This window comes from Macrobrachium rosenbergii, chromosome 6 (assembly GCF_040412425.1).
Source record: "Macrobrachium rosenbergii isolate ZJJX-2024 chromosome 6, ASM4041242v1, whole genome shotgun sequence".
Lineage (NCBI taxonomy): Eukaryota > Metazoa > Arthropoda > Malacostraca > Decapoda > Palaemonidae > Macrobrachium > Macrobrachium rosenbergii.
The window spans coordinates 16,806,789-16,824,694 of NC_089746.1; the positions used below are offsets into that span (position 1 = coordinate 16,806,789).

The 17,906-nt window shown below is 34.4% G+C and overlaps 1 protein-coding gene across 2 annotated transcripts in view; it reads right to left on the bottom strand.

Moving 5' to 3' along the window:
• The window catches only part of LOC136839234 (uncharacterized), a 141,076-nt gene that overhangs the window by 44,606 nt on the left and 78,564 nt on the right, over nucleotides 1–17,906 (bottom strand). The gene's annotated exons all lie outside the window — the stretch shown is intronic.

Sequence of the window (17,906 nt, forward strand, 5' to 3'; positions counted from 1 at the left end):
AAAGAAATACTGGCATAAATCTGCCTTGCGTGATTCTCTTTGAATCTTTTTCAAACTACAAACTCAAAACAATTTATGGAAGACAGAACAGCTGGTAATTATTATATTTATTTCACACAAGTGACCGTAGCAGATTTACACAAAAAAACCCTCTTTTTTGTAAGTAAATTAAACCTAGTTTTAGCAAAAACATATCAGTTAACTCTTTTGAAAAGGCACTCAATCAGCTCTTAAGTATAACCTTTTCCCCAAAAATAAAGTTCTGTAAAGCTTTATTCATGATCTTTTATCTCTAACCAAATAAAAATATTTTTCTAGGTATTGCCTTATTATTATTATTATTATTATAAATGTGGATTTTGTATTTTATTATTATTATTATTATTATTATTATTATTATTATTATTATTATTATTATTCAGAATATGAACCTATTGCCTATTCCTCCCACCGTTGGACAGTGGAACCATCTCCCTACTGAGGATGTTGTACAATTAGAACCTTGAAGGTTCAAGCGAAGATGCAGTGCATTACTACCCTAAAGCAATTCTCCTTGTATTGTAAAATTCACTTTCATTTCTAACTATTCATTAATTCATTATTTTTTCTTTTCCAATAACTGACACCCTCTCTCTGTATTTCCTGTTACCTTCTGTTAATTCTTTCAAAAGATCACCATAATATTTCTTTGGATGCTTGAATTTCAGGTCAATGGCCCCTGTGGTGGGATTGTTCCATATAAACAGGGTTCGTCTTCTGAATAATAATAATAATAATAATAATAACTGATCTCTTCTTTCTGAATTTCCTGTATCCATCTGTCACTTCTTTCAAATGAACATCATAATACTTGGAAGCTTGACTCTCAACTCAATAGCCCCTGTGGTGGGATTGTTCCGCATGAATATGGTTTATTTTATGAATAATAATAATAATAATAATAATAATAATAATAATAATAATAATAATAATAATAATAATTTCAAGTCAATGGCCCCCGTGGTGGGCTTGTTCCATATGAAGAGGGAGTCATCTTCTGAATAATAATAATAATAGAAAAGTAGCCAAACATCTACCTAACATCAGTGCTACACCCAACATCGAATGCAACTCGGCAGCGCGAGCGAAATGTTTGCCTATCAATCACCCTATTGTCAAGAGTCTCATCTACTTTAGGGTAAAAACAGTGGCACTGTGCTGATGGGCTCGGCACTGTTATTGTTGCCGATTCTGCAACTCTGCTTTAAAGACCATAGTGGAATTTGTGGAATGTATACATTTAATTTTTAAAATTTGGTTCATTTAGATTCATTTGCCTTTGTTTGTTTTTTAACGTGATTCTAGTACAAGAAATTTCAATAGATGTAGCCCTCTCCAGCTCCGCTGTGAATGGCAGATATTAGGGATCGATGGATTTGTGTGTGTGTGTGTGTGTGCATTTTCATTGTGTTTTTGCTCTTATGTGTAGACAGACACAGAGAGAGAGAGAGAGAGAGAGAGAGAGAGAGAGAGAGAGAGAGAGAGAGAGAGAGAGAGTTACGAGCAAGAACAAAGCTCAAAATATGCGGAAATGTCTTCCATTCACTGCAGGGGTGGCGACATCTGTTGGCGGTTTCCTGTACCAATCGTAATACCCAGTGCCATGTCTGAGATTAAATCTTTCCTCTGTCACTGTTGTTCCATTTCATCTTCATCTTTAACCTGGACACATCATAATATGCCTTAACAATTCATTTTCTTGCTACACGTCTTTCCATTGCTTAAACTTCGATAGCAATCAATTGAAAAAGGGTTTCATTTTCAAAAGGGTTTCATTTTCAAACGGGTTTTCATTTTTAAAAGGGTTTCATCTTCAAAAGGGTTTCATTTTTAAAAAGGTTTCATTCTCAGATGGGTTTTATTTTTAAAAGGGTTTAATTTTCAAAAGGATTTCATTTTCAAAAGGGTTTCATTTTCAAAGGGGTTTCATTTTTAAAAGGGTTTCATTTCGAAAATGGGCTTTATTTTCAAAAGGGTTTCACTTTTAAAAGGGTTTTATTTTCAAAAGGGTTTCACTTTTAAAGTTTCATCTTTAAAAGCGTTATTTTTAAAAATGTTTCGTTTTTAAAAGGGTTTCATTTTTAAAAGGGTTAAAGTTTCAAAAGGGTTATATTTCGAAAATGGTTACATTTTAAAAGGGTTTCACTTTTAGTTTCATTTTGAAAAGGGTTTAACTTTAAAAAGGTTGCACTTTAAAAGGGTTACATTTCTAAAATGATTATATTTTTTCAAGTGTTATTTTCAAAAAGGAATCATTTCAAAGGGTTTCACTTTAAAAAAAGTTTCACTCTAAAAGGCTTACATTTCTAAAATGATTTTATATTTTTTTAAAGTTTTATTTTCAAAAAGGGTTCCATTTGAAAGGCTTTCACTTTAAAAGGTTTTCACTTTTAAAAGGGTTTCATTTTTATGAGTATAATTTTTGAAATGATTTCACTTCTAAAAGGATTTTATTTTTTCCCCCTCTGTCCATTCAACACTACTACGCCACTTGGACACGCACATGTTTCGAGAACGATCTCATACATATGGATCTATCCCTCCCTCCTTTAACACGTTTATTCAACACCTGTAAAGTCCTTATTGCTATATATGTGTTCCATATTATTGTTTATTCCATATTCTTTATTGCTCACCTTTTCAATCGCCCCTTATTTGTTTGTGTTGTCATCTCCTATATTTGTGTTGAAATTCATACAACAAATATTGCTCATCCATTACCGTTGCTATCGTTCTTAGTATATCGAAGTTGGCTTTTATTTCCACACTCTCTCTCTCTCTCTCTCTCTCTCTCTCTCTCTCAAGTTATATTCTATATGTATATATACCACATATATATAATATATATATATATGTATATATATATATATATATTATTTATATATATATATGTATATATTTACCGTATATCAGGAGTAATCAACTGACTCCAATCCGGGTCGAATCCCGGTCGTCCAATCGAAAGGCTTGTGTTGTGGTTCAGTTAGTAGCGCCCTCGCTTTGCAATCGGAAGACTTGGGTTCGATAACGGATGTGTGTCAGAAATCTATATATATATATATATATATATATATATATATATATATATATATATATATATATATATATATATATATATATATTAAGAAGACTAATTATCAGAAACTCCCACACTTCTCCGCATTGCTTGACAGAGCATTTCCAAGAAGAAGGAGAGGAAGAAGAAGACGAAGACGAGAGTGGTACTAATTAGAAAACAAAGATGGCGTCACATTCGCCTCGTAAACATTCTGATTCTGTGTATTCTCTCACTTCCTTCCCTGTTCCTTTCCAGAGAAGGGAAAAAAATAGATATGAATTTGGGAGGAGTCTCCTGAGGTAAATAAGAGGTAGGGTAGGGTAAGGGGAGAGAGAGAGAGAGAGAGAGAGAGAGAGAGAGAGGTGCGCTGCCTAAATTATTTTCCTCGATTAATTCGAAGAGTAAATGTCAAGGGGGTTGTTGCGTAACATACGCAAAGTAATTTCATTTAACTACTTCAGAATTTTATGTTGTGTCTTGATTTTGTATAGCATTTATACACATGAAAGACACCGTATGTGTATATATATGTGTGTGTGTGTGTACATATATATAATAACCCCAAAATGTGGAAAATAAACGCTATATTTCAGAGACCAAACTGTCTCTCTTCAGGCAAATTGTGAATGAGAAAAGTTACAGAAAGGCGGTATTTATACCAGAAGATCCACAGGTCTGCCGTTAAGTCACTCAAGTTGACAATTTCTCTTTAATCTTCTTGATCGCTGGTTGGAAGAAGATTTTATCTATAATACCTGAATCCCAAGTGCCTCTTGAGAGATTCATTTCATTTCTTTGTTTGATCAAGGCTGATTCCACCATCTGGCTCTTAAACCGAAAATTGCTGCTATAAATTATACGAGACATATTCCAGGTTATTCTGTGGTTATGGTGATTTATATGGTTAAAGATAGCTGAGTTCTGTTGTCCTACCTAACTGAACGTTTATGCTGTACAGGACCCTGGGTCCTGATGCTGTATTAATCTTTGGGGGAGTGATTTGCCTGTGAAACCAAAGCAAGGGATTTCGTAAACTCCTGTGTCTTTGGGGACTGGTTTTTGTTGGACGTTAATCAGGGATTTGGCTAAGGTATTTGGGTAGGTAAAAGCAAAAGGGTTAGAGTTTCCAAGTGTCTGTGTCAACGTCTTAATCCTGTCCAGGTGTGGGATTTTTATTTTATTGTTGTGGGTCTCTCTGGTCTTGTTATGGGGGACCGGTAGAAAATGGTGTTTGCTTTGTGGATCGATTTCTCAATTAAATGGTCAGGGTACTTTAAAGATGACAGCTGCTTACGGATTAGTTCAATTTCCTTTTCCAGGAGATCCGGGGAGCAAATCCATAAGGCTCTTAAGAATAAATTGCTGGCTACGCCAATTTTGATAGAGATATCATGATAGCTATAGAAATGGATGTATGACAGAGAGAAAGTTGGTTTTCTGTATGTGGTAAATTTGTATTCTGTCGTGTCTCTAATTATTAAAACGTCAAGAAAAGGAATTTTGTTGTTTGTTTCCCATTCAACTTTAAATTCGATGCTATGCACTAATGCATTTCATTTTGAAAGAAAGTCACTGAAATTGCCCTACTTATTATCCCAAAATGTTAAGATATCATCTACATATCTCATCCATAGTATGTCTCTAGGTTTTATTACGTTCGTTATTACAGTTTCAAAATATTACATGTATAGATTGGCTAAAACAGGACTTAGGGGCTGCCCATGCTGCACCCGAATTTTTGTTTGTAGAATGACTCCCCGAATGAAAACATGTTATTTGATACACATAATTCAACTAACTTTCTTATTTTATCTATGGCTAGTGGGGCATGATCTGAATAGGGGGCTAATTTCTTCCTCAAAAACTGTAGAACGTCCTGTACTGGTACTTTTGTGAATAAGGAATCTACATCTAAACTTAGAAGTTTTATGTTGTGAAGTGGTACTGTATATGTGCTTCTTTGAATTGTAACAGAAATCTTCAGAATGTTCAATGTGACTGGGTGAAAATGTGCCTAAGAAAGGGGACAGGAGGCCGGCTATAACCACTTAGAAATTTTATGATTGAAAGCTCCAGCACATGAGATGACAAGTCTGAATGGAAGAATATCTTTATGACTTTTGGGAAGGCCATAAAAGCAAGGTAGTTTTGGGTTAATGACTAAATTTCTCTAGTAGTTCAATGCTCTTTTTGTCTTTGCCAATTAATCTTACTTTTCTAAGGAAAAAATTTTGTGGGGACGTTTTGGAGGGGATTTTTGTAAATTTGTCATAAGTGTTAGTGTCACCAAGGAGTTGGTTGATTTTGTCGAGGTAAAAGTCTTTGTCCATAATCACGATTTTGCCGTCTTTGTCGGATCTACTTATTACAACATGTAATTTTTGTAGCGAGCGGATGGCTTTCGTAAATCTACGAGGGACAGGGTATTTCTTATTAAGGTCAGCTATTGCATTTAGTAAGATGCCTTTTAAACATATCTCTTCTCGGCTGTAATTTTTATCAGCTATGAATTTGTCACAGGCAACAATGAAATCTAGGTTATTTTTCCGGTCTGTCATGAGGGCAAAGGATAAACCAAGGTTCAAAACTAAGTGTTGGTTAATAGTAAGGGGGGGTGTTTGATATTTTGAAATTGTAATAATAAACGCAATAAAACCTAAAGTCATGCTATGGATGAGATATGTAGATGATATCTTAACATTTTGGGATAATAAGTGGGGCAATTTTAATGAATTTCTTTCAAAATTAAATGCATTAGCGCAAAGCATCAAATTTAAAGTTGAATGGGAAACAGACAACAAAATTCGTTTTCTTGACGTTTTAATAATTAGAGACACGACAGAATACAAATTTACCATATACAGAAAACCAACTTTCTCTCTGTCATACATCCATTTTTATAGCTATCATGACATCTCTATCAAAATTGGCGTAGCCAGCAATTTATTCTTAAGAGCCTTATGGATTTGCTCCCCGGATCTCCTGGAAAAGGAAATTGAACTAATCCGTAGGCAGCTGTCATCTTTAAAGTACCCTGACCATTTAATTGAGAAATCGATCCACAAAGCAAACACTATTTTCTACCGTCCCCCATAACAAGACAAAAAGAGACCCACAACAATAAAATAAAAATCCCACACCTGGACAGGATTAAGACGTTGATACAGATACTTGCAAACTCTAACCCTTTTGCTTTTGCCTACCCAAATACCTCAGCCAAATTCCTGATTAAAGTCCAACAAAAACCAGTCCCCAAAGACACACGAGTTTACGAAATCTCTTGCCTCGACAGTGACCAATCTTAGGTCGGTTTCACAGGCAAATCACTCCCCCAGAGATTAGTATTAACGTTCAGTTAGGTATGGACAACAGAACTCAGCTATTTTTAACCACATAAATAACCATAACCGCAGAATAACCTGGAATATGTCTCGTATAATTTATAGCAGCAATTGTCGGTTTAAAAGCCAGATGGTGAAATCAGCCATGATTAAACAAAGAAATGAAATGAATCTCTCAAGAGGCACTTGGGATTCAGGTATTATAAATAAAATCTTTTTCCAACCAGCGATCAAGAAGATTAAAGAGAAATTGTCAACTGGAGTGACTTAACGGCGGACCTATGGATCTTCTGGTATAAATACCGCCTTTCTGTAACTTTTCTCATTCACTATTTGTGGAGGAGAGAGACAGTTTGGTCTCTGAAATATAGTGTTTATTATCTACATTTTGGCGTTTGTATGGGCTCCCTTATATTTGATGGAATTCTGTCTTAACAGAAAATATTACATTAAATTATATATACAGTATATATATATATATATATATATATATATATATATATATATATATATAATATATATATATATACATACATATATATGTAAAGTTTATATATACATATATTTATTTATATATATATATATATATATATATATATATGTGTGTGTGTGTGTGTGTGTGTGTGTGTGTGTGTTTGTGTGTCTAACCCATAATTTTCGCTGAGATGAGTGGTGACATCCCCGATGCCCTTTAAGTCCAAGTGCAACCCTGATAGGAAGGGGGAGAGAAGGGGTGAAAAATAAAAAGTAAAAATGACAGATATTAGTGTCTAATCCATAGTTTTCGAGGTTGCTGAGATGAGTAGTGACACTCCCGATGCCCTTTAAGTCCAAGTTCAGCCCTGATAGGAATGGGTGGTGAGAAGGGGTGAAATATAGTGTCAAAAATGCTGGGCAATGTAAATGAAGCAACTATCTTAACAGGAAAGGGAGAGTGAAAGAGAGAGAGAGAGAGAGTGTGAGAGAGTGAGAGGGAGAGGAAGTGAGAGAGTGGAGGGGGTGTTAGGGAGAGGAGAGAGAGAGAGAGAGAGAAAATTGTAAGTTGTCATTCCATATTTACATGTACAGTATATACATATATACATATACTATATATATATATATATATATATATATATATATATATATATATATATATATATATGATTATTAAAATTATCACTTTTGTATGATTCATTTATCACACATTACCACAGGTGAAAAATAAGAAATTTGTAGGTCTGACCGGTTTTCGACTTTATTTCCAAGGCATTGACGAAGGACTGATACAGAGTGTGAGACATCACAAATATATATACTACAAGAACAGTACTGACGAACATACACAACCGTTATAGGCTCCATATCCCCACTCAGGCCGGTGTCGAGGTAGGGGTGGCCTTTAAAACTCATTTGGCTAAAAATCACAATAGACTCTCAGGGACATTGCTGATAAACAGACCATACCCACCTCAGATCCACACCTGACAGGTGTCATGGAGGCGGAGTTTGGAAACTCATTAACATTACTACCCTCGTACTGTGTTTACAAATATGATAATCCTATTTTCATATATCTCTACTGCCTACCTTAAAGTTTAAACAATTTACAAAATTTCTTTTGATATTAAAGGATCAAGTTTATACATCCCTTGACTGATATTCATTTATGGTTGTAACTTTCTTTTATGAATCTAGATTCAATGATGTTCCTTTCCAGTGCATTATTAGAATATACAATCCCTTTTTGCCCTTCCCAGTTGATAGCATGATTTTCTCACTTGAACATGTACAAATATACCACTGTTCCCTTGTGCATATCTCACATTTCTTATGTTGTTCAATTCTTTTTTCCAGTGCTTTCCAAGTTTGGCCAATATAAAAGTTGTCACAAGACTTACACGGAATTTTATATACACACCCTTTAATATTGTCTGGGGAGTTCTTGGATAACCACATTTTTTCATTGTTGTATTGTTCTTAAATGCGACATTAACACCAAAATTCTTAAGAAGATGAGGATATCTTTCATACTATTATATAAGGCAGAACAAGCAAATTTTTGTGTTGTAAGGTTCTTTCTGGTTTGATACATAAACTTTTTTCCTTTCAAATGCACTGTTTAATACACTATCAGGATATTTCAATTTTTGCCTGCATTCCTAATCTTATCTATTTCATCATCATTATATTCAGGGCTACATACCCGTAATGCTCTTAAAACATAGATGAAAACACTGACTTTTAACCTTATTGCTTTGTCCAGAATAAGAATGCACATAGGAAGAAATATTTATGGGTTTTCTATACACACATATTTAAACCCACTACTATTTCTTCAATGAGGACATCCAGAAAAAGTATTTACCCATCATTTTCCATTTCCATCACAGAATTAATTGATGGTACTAATTGATTTAACTTAGCAAAAAAAAATTTTTACATCTTGGTTCCCTGGCCATACACAAATTATGTCGTCAACATACCTAAACCATGTTAACACGTGGGATTATGTTGTTTAATATCTTTTTTCAAAAATTCCATATATAAGTTACTTAACACTGGGGATAGAAAGTTTCCCATTGCTTTACCAAATTTTGTGAGTAAAATTTACCATTAAATTCAAATTTACAATCTTTTACACAATTTAATCAGTTCAATTAAAGTACTTTTAGAAAATGGGATATCCAGTTGGTGTTCTCAACAATTCAGATAAAAACGCCATCAGATCATCTATTGGCACCTTTGTGAATAGTGATACAACATCAAAACTTACAAGCCTGGATTCACTATTAATCTCTACACTATTTAGTTTATTTATCAGGTCCACATTATTCTTGATATTTGCATTTGAGATGGTACCTGATCTGATGGCGTTTTTTATCTGAATTGTTAGAGAACACACAGCTGGATATCCCATTTTCTAAAAGTACTTTAATTGAACTGATTAAATTATGTGTAAAAGATTGTAAATTTGAATTTAATGGTAAATTTTACTCACAAAATTTTGGTATGGCAATGGGAAACCCCACTATCCCCAGTGTTAAGTAACTTATATATGGAATTTTTGAAAAGAAGATATTAAAACAACATAATCCCACGTAATGTAACATGGGTTTAGGTATGTTGACGACATAATTTGTGTATGGCCAGGGAACCAAGATGTAAAAAACTTTTTTTACGCTAAGTTAAAATCAATTAGTACCATCAATTAAATTCACGATGGAAATGGAAAATGATGGTGCTAACTGTTTCTGGATGTCCTCATACGAAGAAATAGTAGTGGGTTTAAATATAGTGTGTTTAGAAAACCCACTAATATTTCTTCCTATGTGCATTTTTATTCTGGACAAAGCAATAAGGTTAAAAAGTCAGTGTTTTCATCTATGTTTTTAAGAGCATTACGGGTATGTAGCCCTGAATATATTGATGATGAAATAGATAAGATTAGGAATGCAGGCAAAAATTGAAATATCCTGATAGTGTATTAAACAGTGCATTTGAAGCGGCAAAAAGACTATGTATCAAAACCAGAAAGAACCTTACAACACAAAAAAATTTGCTTGTTCTGCCTTATAATAATAGTATGAAAGATATCCTCATCTTCTTAAGAATTTTGGTGTTAATGTCGCATTTAAGAACAATACAACAATGAAAATGTACTTATCAAGAACTCCCCAGACAATATTAAAGGGTGTGTATATAAAATTCCAAAAGTCTTGTGACAACTTTTATATTGGCCAAACCGGGAAAGCACTGGAAAAGAATTGAAACAACATAAGAAATGTGTGAGATATGCACAAGGGAACAGTGGTATATTTGTACATGTTAGTGAGAACAATCATGCTATCAACTGGGAAGGGGCAAAAGGATTGTATATTCTAATAATGCACTGAAAGGAACATCATTGAATCTAGCTTCATAAAAGAAAGTTACAACCATAATATGAATATCAGTCAAGGGATGTATAAACTTGATCCTTTAATATCAAAAGAAATTTGTAAATTGTTTAAACTTTTTAAGGTAGGCAGTAGAGATATATGAAAATAGGATTATCATATTTGTAAACACAGTCACGAGGGTAGTAATGTTAATGAGTTTCAAACTCATCTCCATGACACCTGTCAGGTGTGGATCTGAGGTGGGTATGGTCTGTTTATCAGCAATGTCCCTGAGAGTCTATTGTGATTTTTAGCCAAATGAGTTTTAAAGGCCACCCCTACCTCGACACCGGCCTGAGTGGGGATATGGAGCCTATAACGGTTGTGTGTCTGTCAGTACTGTTCTTGTAGTATATATATTTGTGACTTCTCACACTCTGTATCAGTCCTTCGTCAATGGCTTGGAAATAAAGTCGAAACCGGTCAGACCTACACCCTGTTTCTATTTTTCACCTGTAATGTGGATAATATATATATATATATATATATATATATATATATATATATATATATATATATATATATATATATATATATATGTAAGCATGTAAAAACTAATTACTTACATTTTCTTCCACCTCAGAACCAACCCCAACTAAAGAAGAAACAGTTTAGTATTACCTGCTTATTACTGAAAAAACTATATAAATACGCACGCGCCCCTTTATATTAGACCACCCAACGTATATATACATATATATACATAATATATGTATATATACATATATATACTGTATATATATATATATATATATATATATATATATATATATATATATATATATATATATATATATATATATACTGTATATTCTTATAACAGTGGAATTGGAATCTCGAGCGACGCTTTTATATATTTCGGCGGATCACGATGAGGAAGCCATTTGCTTAAGACACGTTCAGAGGATTGTATTGTTGAGGAGAAAAGATAATATTCAGTATCTTTCTTTAAAGCGATTGTTATAGGCTCTTGCAAAGGCGGGGGTAGGGATGGGGGGGGTCCCCCACTGGTATTGGATAACGACGATAACATTCATCCCTGTCTCTCCCTGTTTTTCTAGTTTTTTCTGTCTCTCTCTCTGTATAATAATAAAATTATTATTATTATTATTATTATTATTATTATTATTATTATTATTATTATTATTATTATTATTATTATTATTACAAAGACCTTCAGGGCATCAAGTCTGACCAGCCCTTCCGAGGAACCTACCTGGGTCTGAGAGAGAGAGAGAGAGAGAGAGAGAGAGAGAGAGAGAGAGAGAGAGAGAGAGAGAGAGTACCACTTTATCTTTACTTTTTTTTTCTTTCTTTTTCACCTCTTCGGAGCAGGCTCGAAAGGGGAGTGGCGTACGAGGAGATATATATATCGTTTTATCTTTGATTTTCCTTCGAAGGGGAGATAAGGGGAGACAGAATAAAAACAGTTTCACATAAATTATTGCGATTGTATTTTTTTTTCCGTCGGAAGTGAACGAATTTGGGAACAGGGATTGGTAGATGAAAGTGACACGGTGACTTTATAATTTACAGTGACTTTTAAATGTATAATGATTTTCTACTTTACAATGAGTAAGCTTCACAATGACTTTTATCTTTACAACGACTAAATTTTATAGTGACTTTCAACGACTTTCAATTCACAATGACCTTCGACTGGCAAATGACTTTTAAATTTACAATGATTTTCTACTTTGCAATGACTTTAAACTTTACATGGACTTTTGAGTTTAGATGATTTTAAACATTACACATTGCAATGACTTTCAACTTGACAATGACTAAACTTTACAATGACTTCCAACTTTACAATGACTTTTGACTTTACAATACTTCTCAACCTCACAATGGCTTTCACTTTAACAGTGACTTTCTGTTTTACAATGACTTTCAACTTGACAATGCTTTTCATCTTTTCAATTATTTTTAAATTAACAATGACTTTCAACTTTACAGTGGCTTTCTGCTTTATAATGACTTTCAACTTTGAATGACTTCTGAATGTACAATTATTCTCAACTTCATAATGACTTTCAGCTTTAAAGTGACTTTCGACGCTACAATGACTTTCAACCATACAGTGACTTTCAGCATTACAATGACTTTAAACTTTGCAGTGACTTTCTATTTTACTATGACTTTCAACTTTATAATGACTCAATTTCATAACAACTTTCAACTTTACAATGACTGGAATTTACAATTACTTTCATTCTCATGATGAAATTTAACTTTACAATGGGTTTGGACTTTGCAACGGCTTTCATTCTTACACCGACTTCCAACTTTACAAAGACTTTCAACCTTACATTGACTTTCAACTTTACAATGACTTCCATATTACAAATAGGTCCTGGACAAATGTTTATTTACAGGTTGTAAGTTATAGTTTACTGTTATAGTTTACCCTCTCTCTCTCTCTCTCTCTCTCTCTCTGACTGTCCACGCTCTTCAACTTTATCTGGCTTCAGCTTCCGCCATTCACTTAAAGCAAAAATCGCTAGGCCTAGGCGTATCATATCTACTGCTAACATTGCCATTGGAAACTTACACCTGTGTTTCTACACTGTATGTGTGTGCGTATGTGTACGTGTGAATGTTTGTGTATGTGTGTTTGCGCGCGTGCAAGAGTGCTAAGCTTTTCTCTCCCCTCGGAAAACACTGTTTACACATCGTAACAAAACGCCTAAGGGACATAAACCAGGATCTTTTGGGAGAAGAGGCTTTAAAGGTGTCCTCGGAAAGAGTTAGAGCGTATGTATACATCAGCTTTCTTTTTCCCCTCCACTCCCCTCTCTCTCTCTCTCTCTCTCTCTCTCTCTCTCTGTGTCTCTCATTTCCTGATTATCGTCGTTAACCGACTGCTCTGCAGGGGAAAGACAGATAGATTATTCGGGCTTCGAAATCAGTCGTGGGCGGTTAAATTTTCTCTCTCTCTCTCTCTCTCTCTCTCTCTCTCTCTCTCTCATCTTTGATTTTTTTCCCTAGTCGCTAATTGGTTGTTACAGCAGAAGAGAAAGAGAGAGAGAGAGAGAGAGAGAGAGAGAGAGAGAGAGAGAGATACTCTTCCAGTTCGCTCTGTAAGTGAAGCAAATATGTCATTTTGCCGACTCCATACAGTAGGGAAAAGGGGTGACTAGGGGCAGCTCCAAGCATATGCTAGGGAGAATTCCCCGCAGATTTTTTTTTAGTTCCCCTGTCCAAGTAAGCTTGGCAATAATAATAATGGGTGTGGTGAGTTGCCGGAGGTCGCCGGGGTTTTCAACTCGCTCGGAAAAACAAAAGGGAAGGTCGTTTTGTACCAGAGCGATTTGGTGAATAAAAAGTATTTTGCATAAATTCACGCGAGTTAGTTAGTAAAACTTTGATGTACAATTCTCTTCCGAAAGTACAGAGATTTTTCCACAGACTAGAAGCTGAAAAAAGTTTAAAGACGAATTTTCAATATGTTAAAAAAATTAAAATTGATACTGTTTTAAAATTGCATTTTGGAAGTGCTCCCAAATATATATATATATATATATATATATATATATATATATATATATATATATATATATATATATATATATATAATTCTTGAAGATGGCATTTTAAGAACCTTCTGATATCGAGTCTTTTAAAACGCCATGCTCCAAATGCTATGGACTTGACAGCCCTCTCTCTCTCTCTCTCTCTCTCTCTCTCTTGAGAAAAGGCTGGTGATAATTTATTTCTCTTCTGCAAAGACTAATGATTTTCTCATTTATTTATCTCAAACTTAATTTTCGGTGCATTAAATCAGCTCAGTGGTCTGGGAAAACTAAGGTATACTTTTTAACTTAATACCAAAACAATCTTCTTCTCTCTCTCTCTCTCTCTCTCTCTCTCTCTCTCTCTCTTGAGAAAATGTTGGTAATAATTCATTTTCCTCCTTTTGCAAAGACTAATTATTTTCTCAATTATCTATCTCAAATTTAATTTTCGGTCCATCAATACCAGAATAAAATGAAAACAGCAAAAAAAAAAAAACGAACAGCATTAAAGTACACAAAGCTTTCAAAGTATGAAGTATAAATCAAAAAGTATAAGTAAAGCGTAAATTATAAAGCATAATAATTATTCCCATTAAATCTATTTAAAATTAACAAAATAACTTGAAAGTTACCAAGGAGAACGAAAATAGAAGAAAAAACACAGCGTCATTTGCGCTGCAGCTGAGAAACAATACAGTAATGACTCGAAAGAAACTTGAGCTTAATGAAAGAAAGCTCGCTCTTGTTTCGACAAAGAAAATTAAAACCCTGTCATGAATTTAGAAAGACAGTGAGAAGAGAAAGTTAATAGTATCCTTTCCCATCACTGTTCTACCAAGGTAGGTGTGTTTGAAACAAGAAATATATATATATATATATATATATATATATATATATATATATATATATATATATATATATATATATATATATATACATATATATGTATATATATATATATATATATATATATATATATATATATATATATATATATATATATATATATATATATATATATATATTATTGTGGGTGTGTGTGTGTGTGTGTGTGTGTTTTTAAACGAGAGAATGCATTGTGTGTGTGTTTTTGAAACCAGAAAAATACACTGTGTGTGTGTGTATGTGTGTGTATTTGAACCCAGAGAATGCATTGTGTGTATGTGTGTGTGCGTGATTGAAACCAGAAAAACACATTGTGTGTGTGTGTGCATTTGAACCCAGAAAATGCACTGCGTGTGTGTTTGAAATCATAGAATACATTATGAGTGTGTGTATTTGAAACCAAAGAATGCATTGTGCGTGTGTGTTTGTGTGTGTGTGTTTGTGTGCGTTTGAAACCAGAAAAATGTATTGTTCTGTGTCCTTGAAACAAGAGAATGCATTGTGTGTGTGTGTGTGTGTGTGTGTGTGTATTTGAACTAAGAGATTGTATTCTGTGTGTGTGAGGTTTATGTCTTTGTGTACTATGTGAGTGTGTGTTGGAGACCAGAGAATCCATTGCGCACGTGTGTAACGAATGCTACAAAACACAGTGTTATCTCGAGTATCTCCTTTCCATTCACACCCACCTCGAAGGACATAGCCCTGTAGGGATGTAGCTGTCAGTGCACCTCACGGGGTGCACTGTAGGCATTACTAAAGGTTCTTTGCAGCGTCCTTTCGGCCCCGACTTGCAACCCCTGTCATTCCTTTTACTTAGTTCTTCATTGGAGGGGTAGGTAGAGCTCTCGGCTAGCACGCTGTTGGCCCAGCGTCCGACTCTCCGACCGGCCAATGAAGAATTAGAGGAATTTATTTCCGGTGATAGAAATTCATTTCTCGTCATAATGTGGTTCGGATTCCACAATAAGCTGTAGGTCCCGTTGCTAGGTAAGCAGTTGGTTCCTAGCCACGTAAAATAAATCTAATCCTTCGGGCCAGCCCTCTCTAGGAGAGCTGTTAATCAGCTCAGTGGTCTGGTTAAACTAAGATATACTTAACTTATACTTATTCCTTTTACTTTACCTCCTCTCACATTATCTTTCTTCCATCTCGCTATCCACCTTCTCCTGACAATTATTTTAAGGTGCAACTTCAAGGTTTCATCCTGTTACACCTTTTAAACCTACCTACTCTCAGTGTCCTTTCCAGCACTGAATGACCTCATAGGCCCCAGTGCTTGGCCTATGGACTAAACCAGTGGTTCTCAAACTGGGTGCCGTGGCACCTTGGGGTGCCACAGACAGTGCCTAGGGGTGCCGCAAGATTGTCATGAGTTTTGTCTTGTCTAGATCATCTCAGTGAACATTTGCAAAAAAAAAAAGGTTTGCAGAAGTCTTCATATGATTATTATCAGTGTGTTTACTCTAATATGTTCACACACACACACACATATATTTATGTAGTATGGAAAATAATTTTATTCATTAAATAAGAAGTTAATTCATGCGATATGGTGGGATGGTGAAGAAGGGGTGCCACGGTAATGATTACATTAGTTAGGGTGCCATCACTCAAAAAAGATTGAGAACCACTGGACTAAACTCTATATTCCATTCGAAGGACATACAGCTTCTTTCTTTCTGCTTGCCCCCTGCAAGAAAAAGCCAAGTTGCAACTCAGAATGGCCTCCAGTGATTTGATTTCCGCCTTTTAATCATGCTCTCGACTCCACTTACACAGAGAAGTGGGGCTGGGGTTGTTGGGGGGTAGGTAAGCAAGCAGCCTTGATCTCTCGTCTTTCTTTTCATTGACGATTTACTCCTTTTTATCATTCTTCTTCCTTCTCTTTTTGACTTGAGATCTCGGGACTAATGGGTCGTTTGGTATGGCAGGAAACAAATTAATGCTTTTGCTTATTCACATAAGAAGAAACCAACAAGTTTTTCATCGTTTTTATTTCCTATTTACTCTTTTACCAGAATCCCTGTTTCCCCCTTAATTAAAACAGGTAGAATTCTAATGCTATTAGATCTATATTAACATCTCTAGCGAAAACTAGTCTACATGTGTCAATTACGTTAGTGAGGAATAGAATACACATATTTACTACCTTGGTTATCGTTTTAGATACCATTTCTAAAAACAATAAACCAATATTAACATTCCTCTGTCATCTCCTCTAGTGAAGGAAAGCATACACCTTTTAAAGAGCCGATTAAAACAGGCAGAATTCTACTTGAGGAACGAGATGCTATAAAAACTTTCTAATAAAAAAGAAAAAACCTTCCCGAGAAATCCTCTTAAAAAGAGATTAATGATTTTTTATTCAAAGACTTTCATCTGATGTGGAGGTCATCTCCGCTGGGTACAGAATTAATAATATGTCCGCCGTATAAGATCGGATTTTGCACAGCTCATGTAAGTGAGACTGATATAATCCAGTATTATCTGAATCTATGATATTTGTCTGAAAGATGGTTTACGTCAAAATTGTGGAACTTATACTGAATAGAGAATATTACATCAAACAGAAGAATGGAAATTTTTTTTACAGGGTATTCAGAAGGGAACACTTCACTGACTTGGAATTTCAAACAGAATGCCAATTGTAAACAATAAAAGATGAAGAGTTCTAGACGAATTTAACTATTCTAGAGAGAGGAAAATGCATTAGAAGTGAGGTAGTAAATAGTACGGAAGAGTTATGACAATTATACTTATTGTTAAACTACGCATATTATTATTATTATTATTATTATTATTATTATTATTATTATTATTATTATTATTATTATTATTATTATTATTCAGAAGATGAACACTCCATATGGAACAAGCCCATAGAGGCCATTGACTTGAAATTCCAGCTTCCGAAGAATATTATGGAGTTCAATCGAAAGAAGCAACAGAAGGTAATGGGAAATACAGAAAGAGATCAGTTATTAAAAAAAAACATAAATTAAGAAATGAATAAATAAATAAATAAAAATGAGGTAAATTATCAAAATACAAGTTGAACTGTATTAGGGTAGCAATGCATTGCATCTTCGCTTGAACTTCTCAAGTTCCAATTTCACGACATCCTCTGAATGGAGGCTGTTCCACA